Source organism: Monodon monoceros, unplaced genomic scaffold (assembly GCF_005190385.1).
Source record: "Monodon monoceros isolate NGI ecotype Baffin Bay Population unplaced genomic scaffold, NGI_Narwhal_1 Super_Scaffold_14, whole genome shotgun sequence".
NCBI lineage: Eukaryota > Metazoa > Chordata > Mammalia > Artiodactyla > Monodontidae > Monodon > Monodon monoceros.
Window position 1 is genome coordinate 52,419,695 of NW_021703770.1, and position 7,509 is coordinate 52,427,203.

Sequence of the window (7,509 nt, forward strand, 5' to 3'; positions counted from 1 at the left end):
TAGGAATTTGTAAATAAAATCAGCAAAGAAGGAAAAAGAAAGGCCCATAGATACATCTAAAGCTTTGGAGAAGAAAACATGAAGAAATTTAAATAGAAAGAGCAAAGCTAGGGAAGTATCTGCAAAAACTATGATGAGAGGACTTTTAATGTGGAGCACTTATACCAGTGGAGCGGAAAACCCAGACTCTTATAGGAATATGGGCAAAGGATAAGAAAAGAGTTTGCAGAAGAGGAAATAAAACTTGAACACATGGGGAAATACTTTGTTAATGATCAAAGGAAGAAATTAAACCAAAATGAGATTTGATGGAACATTTATCAAAGTAGCAAAGAGAGGGAAAGATGGAAAGAATGAGATATGATATGATCAAAGCAAGGGAGAGTGCAGAAAATCGGCCACTTTCCCATGGTTGTCAGAATGTCAATTGTGGTAACTCCTTTGGAAAGCCATCTAGTGAAATGTATAAAGAAAATGTGCACACCCTGGGACCACTGATTCCACTTCTGGCTCTGATCCTAAGGAAGGAATCCAGAAGATGTATAATGTTTTCTGTACAAAAGTTGGCAGTGCCCTGTTGAAAATAGCAAGACATGGTGAAATCATAGCACAACAGCTGGACAGAATATTCTGTAGTAAAAATTATGCTATGAAGAGTTTTTACTCTTTATTTTAAAGTGACCTATATAATATCTGAACACAAATTCAAGTTTATAAAAAATCCAAAAATACAGAAAGTAGGAGGCCTCCTTTACCTCTTCCCTTAATCCTGTTCACCTCTCCCAGGGTTGGGAGGTAACTTGCAGTCACTTTCCCATCTATCTATCTACTTTTCCATCTGAAATCACACTATGTAGAGTGTACATTATACTTTGTGGGATTTTGCTTTAAACACAAATGAGATCGTGTATAAATATAATTTTACATCTTGCCTTTTCCATTTAGAACTTTGAGCCTCTTCCCTGTTAGTACAGGGAGACCTCCCTCACCTTTTTTAGCTGCTGCATAGTGGTTCCCTTGTTGTCAAAGGCTTCTTTTTAAACCGTTCTCCTTTTGATGAGTATTTACGCTGCTTTCAATATTCTATTAAAACCACTGCCGTAACAAGGACCCTCTCTGTGCTCCTTTGTGCTCATGTACCAATATTTCTCTAGGGTCCACAGCTAGAAGTGAAATCACTGGTTTCCAATGGTAAGTGCATTTTAGAATTATGGTAAATACTGTAACAGTATCCATGAGGCCCCATTTCTCCATACTGTCAGTCACACTGAATATTATCAAAGCTTTAACATTTCTACCAGTCTGATAGGTGAATATTATACTTAATTGTTTTAATGAAACTGAATTATTTGTACTTGGCTGTATATTAATCCTTGATTTTATGTTGAAAACCAACGATCTTTTGCCTTTTAACACTCTTTAATGGTACTTTTGCCATAAAGTTTAAAGGTTTTTTTTTGTGTGTGATCAAATTTATCAGCCTTTTGCTATGGCTCTGACTTGACATCCTGTTTATAATGGCTGTCATTCCCCAGGGTTTATAAAAATATTCATGCACATTTTCTTGTAATATTTTCACAATTTATTTTTTCCTACTAGCTCACAATCCATCTACAAGTTATATTGCCATATGTGAGCAAAAGCTTAAATTATAAAACCAGGTGGAAAAACAAAACAAAAAAAACATGCATAGAAAAATTTTTTTTAAATACCAAAACAATACCAGTAGTTGTCTTTTGGTAGGGAGATTAGATTAGATGTGTTTTTTTTCCTTTGACTCATTTTTACGTTTCAGATTTTAGATAATATTGGTTATATTTATAAGACATGGTGGCCTTTTATGTTCTTTTTCTGCCCAGGACAGTAACCATCCTTCTTCCCTTTAACCATGTGGTTTGGTGAAGGCTGCCAATCACAGCACTCCACCCTTGGCCACAGACACGGACTCATAACCCAGAGGGCCACCCAGGGTCCTTTGCAGGGATTTCCTTAACTACTGCAGGCAGCAAAGAACTCTGCTCCTGGTCACAAGGCTGATAGGTGTATGGCCAGAGCTGCCTATGACTTGGGTCTAGTCGACCAGATAATGAAACAAGTCACACAGACACACAGACACACAGACACACACACACACACACACACACAGAGAAAGATAGAGGACCACACATCACATAAGCCCCAAATCTAATTTTCCCCAAACTGAGGCCCATCTGTGGTTGAGTTATCCAAACTGATAAATCCCTTCCCTCCTTTTTATTTTGGGTGAGTGGGGATTTCGGTTACTTGTACCAGAAGGATCTTAGATGAAAAAAAGCGATAGGAAAAGAAAGATGAGAGCAAAACTTCAGAGATATGAAAATACCATTAGTAGGAAGTAAATATACATCTTGGGTGGAGGCAATCCTCAGTTTATAGAAAGAGATGTTAATACAAATAATACAAAATAGCAACTACTTGGTTTGTAGTCATTAGGGCAACTTATCACCAAAGAGATAACTAGTAAAATAAGATGGTAGCAAGTGTTTGCACAGTTTCATAATTTTGCATTCCCAGCAAAGCAGCGAGGGCCAATGAAATTAAGGGTGAGGTTGATAGGAACAGAGACGGCAGTCCTAAGATACAGCATGTCACATTGGGTTAGAGGGGATGTCTATATGAGATCCTACATACATTTGTAGGTATACATGTTAGACTCCATTCGTGGATTTTAATAATGGGCATTTGGCTTAATCTCAAACTTAGATCATACTTCGGGTCCATATCTTACATAATGGATCGCAAAAGTTGAAAGACCTTAAAGACTACAAATTGTTAATCTTACAGTTGTGAACCCTGCCAAGATTAGGGGACTTAACTATTCATATGGCAAGTAATCCTCAGATCTGGATTCAAACCCAAGTCTCTGGGATCCCAGTCCAGTGTTCTTTCCATTGCCTTTCAAGTGCCAGTATGAGATGACTAAAATGATCAGGAAACAAACAAAATCACTCTCTCGTCTACACACACACACACACACACACACACACACCCCACACCACCTCAAAATAGCAAATGTGTCACATAAAAAAGAAAGTAATTCTATCAGTTTTATGCTCACTAAAAAAAATAATAAATTGAAAAAACAATCCAAGTCTCTGGGAGCTATTTTAAAGAACTGTATAGAAAGTACATTGTATTGTTAAAGAGGGTTTAAGTTAATTGCTCATGGAAGAAACATTTATCTGGGTGGAGGTTTATGCTTGACTTACACAGGCTTTCAGCCTGAAGGGTGTAATAGCTGAGTGATTCTCTAAACCTTAATCTATTTTTCATACGGTGCGATGACAGTCATCATCTGAAATCATTTTTAAGTTTCCCAGAAGTGTGGAAAAGCTAACTTAATCTTACTTTTATAACTTGTTTAAAGGGCACATTTTTACTTTTAGTTTTAAAATAATTTTTGAAAGGAGCTGCCACTCTCAAGGAATCCATCTATTTAAGGTTCTCAAGGACATAAATGAGCTCTTGTGGAAGGGTAGACATTTGTTACATTTCTGCCGCGGTTATGGTTATCCTTGATGATTTGGGGAGTGTGATTATTCTTTTTCTGACTCTCGAATTTTTTTTTTTTTTTTTGCGGTACGCGGGCCTCTCACTGTTGTGGCCTCTCCCGTTGCGGAGCACAGGCTCCGGACGAGCAGGCTTAGTGGCCATGGCTCACGGGCCCAGCCGCTCCGCGGCATGTGGGATCTTCCCGGACCGGGGCACGAACCCATGTCCCCTGCATCGGCAGGCGGACTCTCAACCTCTGCGCCACCAGGGAAGCCCCTCAATCAACTTTTACATTATGATCCGTACTGTTCGTAGGTTTGTTTTAATATATTTTTTATATTAAATATAATATGAAATATATATTCGAGAAATACATAATAAATTTTAATAAATATAATTATAGATCATTATCAATAAATATAATAAATTACAAATAAGAAATTAAATATATTAAATAAATATTAAATATAAATATTTACTTCTTTATATTAAACTTCCAGCACTCTCTACCCCTCTTCTGCTTTATTTTCCTCTATAGCATTTATGGCATCTATGAAATCATAGAGTTCACTTATATTCTTTGGTGGTTGTCTACTCTCCTCCCAGTGAGGGTTATTTTGTTCACTGCTGCACACCAGTGCCAAGAACAATGCCTGGCATTTAGCAGGGCTCAATAAATACATATTGAATGAATTGGTGGCGTGTTGTAAATGATGTTAAACCAGATTCTCTGGAAGACGTGCCTTCTGTGTCCCATGACTTAGAGGCACACCTCATCCTCAGTGACAATTGTTCCCAGTACTAGAAGTAAAAATATGTTACGTTTGGGGAACAGAGGAGAGGGAAGCAACATTGGCTCCTCCCCACGTGCCTGGCATCACGAGATATTTCTTGATTTCTGAGCCATGAGTTCCATAAGCAGTGCTCCATGAGCCCATGTAATGACATATTTCTTGATTCCTGATGAATCAGGTAATTTGAGTTTATTTCTCGCTATACGTGCTCTGATTTCATGAGGTTGGTCTGCAGTGGCCTGAATTTGCCTGGATAATACTGGTCTCCCTGCCCATCTAGATCCTTCTCTCCCTGCCCATCTAGATCCTTCTCTTCTCTCAAAGCCCAGCTTGCACCAAACCTCTTTTGTGACTTTAGCCTTAACTTAGTGGTCCCAATATTGAGGTCAGTCTTTTTCTCAGAGGGCAGCATCTTGGGCCCAGTGAAGCCAGGGAATGGATGTGTGTGGGCTCCACTGAGGTGGCCTGAGAGAAAGAACAAGTTGATTTCAAAGTACATGTAGCAATTTTGAAAGAAAGTACAATAGTGTAAATTAGTACCTCTTCCACTAAACCACAAACACCAATCAGGAACTCATTTTACTCCTCTGTCTTTCCTCTCAGTTTTCAGGAAAACACTTACTTTCCATCATCTATGACAGTTTTAGACATAAAAAGCTTACCCTTGGCCTGCGCATAGCCCCTTGATAAGATGTAGTCAGGCTTTAAATGCAGGTTCTTGTAGTCACTGACAGTTCTGAGCTTGCTAAAAGACAGCTACCTTGTTATTCTTCGACAGCACCCCAAAATACCTTGTTTATACACCACCATCAATACATTTAATGTAACAAGCCCTTATATAGATCTTCCTTGGGCCAGGCACTCTTCTAAGATGATTACACATATTAACTCATTATCCTACAAAACAACTTTACTATTAGGAAGGTTCTACTATTATCCCCATTTTACAGATGAGGAAACTGAGGCACAGAGAGGGTGAGTAAAGGCATATAGCTGGTAAATCCAGAACTGGGATTCAGACCCAGGTACTCTGGCTCCTGAGACCACGTGTTTAACCATTAGCCCACTTGTCTCACCTTTGTTCTTCTCCACCAGCCTCCCTGTACCTATCAGCCAACCCCTTGCCTCTGATCTTTTCTTTTCGGTACGCGGGCCTCTCACTGCTGTGGCCTCTCTCGTTGCGGAGCACAGGCTCCGGATGCACAGGCTCAGCGGCCATGGCTCACAGGCCCAGCCGCTCCGCGGCACGTGGGATCTTCCCGGACCGGGGCACGAACCCGTGTCCCCTGCATCGGCAGGCAGACTCTCAACCACTGCGCCACCAGGGAAGCCCCTTTCCTCTGATCTTTATTCTTCCTGGTGAGAGAAAGACCCTGCTGCCTTTTTCTAAAATCATCCCTCAAATGGACCAAGGTAAATTTCTTGCAATTGAAATCATTTCAGTGACCTTCATTCTTCACAAACACTCACCGATGCTGATTAGTTTACTTCTTGGCTGACCCCTGCTTTTCCATGCTTTGATCAAACACAACCATCTCTTAAAATGCTCAGACCATTTTCTTTTCTCTCTCTGCATTCTCCAATGAAATGTTGGCAAATGGAAAGTTCAACCGGAAAATGCCTTGATCTGAATGAAGTTTGGGGAAGATGAATCCAGTGCTGATGGTTGGAGGGGGTCAGGGCAGGGTGTGTTACTGAGAAACTGGGTGTAGAAATCTTGTTAGATAGAAACTTTAACTTTTGTGGTCATGAAATTCTGTAGGAGCTTTGGGAATGGAAAGGAAGGGGTGGATTCAAGAGGCATTTCAGAAAGAACAATGGATTGGACTTGTGGGCAACTGCCTCTAGGAATAAGGTAGAGAAGGGAGTGAACATGATACCGCTGTTTTGGGCCTGAATGATTATAGTGAGAGTGTCGTTACTTGAAATAGGTCTATCAGGAAGCTACTCTGATTCAGGAAGAAGAAAAAGTTCATTTTAGAATTTTTGTCATCATCCCACTGGAAATGTTCAACAGTTGGAAGATACCATAAGTGAGCATTTAATGAGCTGCCTTCAAGGGTCTAACAGGGCACATGATGTTAAATCTCCTACAGTAATTACCATGAAAGGGAGCTGAGGGTGAGGTCATCTTTTACACTGGCCTCATGGAGGCACCTGCCAGAGCGTGTGGTGAGTGAGATCCTCTCCAGCTCTCAGCTACAGAGGTGGAATTTGGCTTATGATTTGAATGTAAAGGACACGGCTTACCATACAGCCTAACCCCAAACAGTAGCAAATGACTTTTCTTTGTCACACCTAAAAATCCTTAGAAAGTGACAGTGCCATTAGTTACGTGGCGAACTGGTTATGTGTTTGATCTTACTTCGTATTAATTTTTACAATAACAAACTCAAGTAATCTTGAGCCCTCGCCCCGGTTTGTTTCTCCAAAGGCCCGGACAGTGCCAGCAGTCTACACGTTGAATGGTGAGAACCGAAGGCTTCTTGAAATTTAGCCTTATAATCAGGCACTCAAGGTAAAAATGCAGAAATAAAAGCTGCAAGTCTTAGCATAGCGCCAAAAGAGCTCAATAGGAAGGGCCTAGAATGGTGTGTTCAAGGAGACGGAGAGATTGGCGGGCAATGTCCTGAAACAGTACTTCAACAATCCAAAGGAGTCTGATGATTCAGGTTAGGAATTAACGCCAAATCTCGGGTTGGTACACCTTCCCCGATTTCATATAAGCTCAAGAGTAGTCGCCTTGCCCGGCAGAGACCATTAAATGACTTGCGGCAAATCTCTTCCTTCCAAAGTCTGACTTTGACCGCCAACCTTACTTCCAGCCAAGTCGATCCTCCTCCCTCCAGAGGGGATAAGCAGCCACGGGTTAGCGTGGGCCCTCGCGGCTGGGCCGACTGTTCGGAAGCACCCGATTTTCGGAGGCTGTGGGACGGAAAAATAAATCCAGTCCGGGTTTTGTCTGCGCGGGGCGACCGGAGGGCTGCGAGGAATGGCTCGAGAAGAGGGGGGCGGTAGTGGAAAATACACAACACAAACAGCTCGCGCCGGGGCACGGCAGCTGCAGGCCCGGAGCGCGCGGGCCCGGTAGCCGGCCGCATGGAGCGAAGCGCGGCCCGCGGCTCCGGGGCGGCGGCGGCGGCGGCGAAGGCGGCAGCGCGCCGCTCGCTCACACCCACCCCCG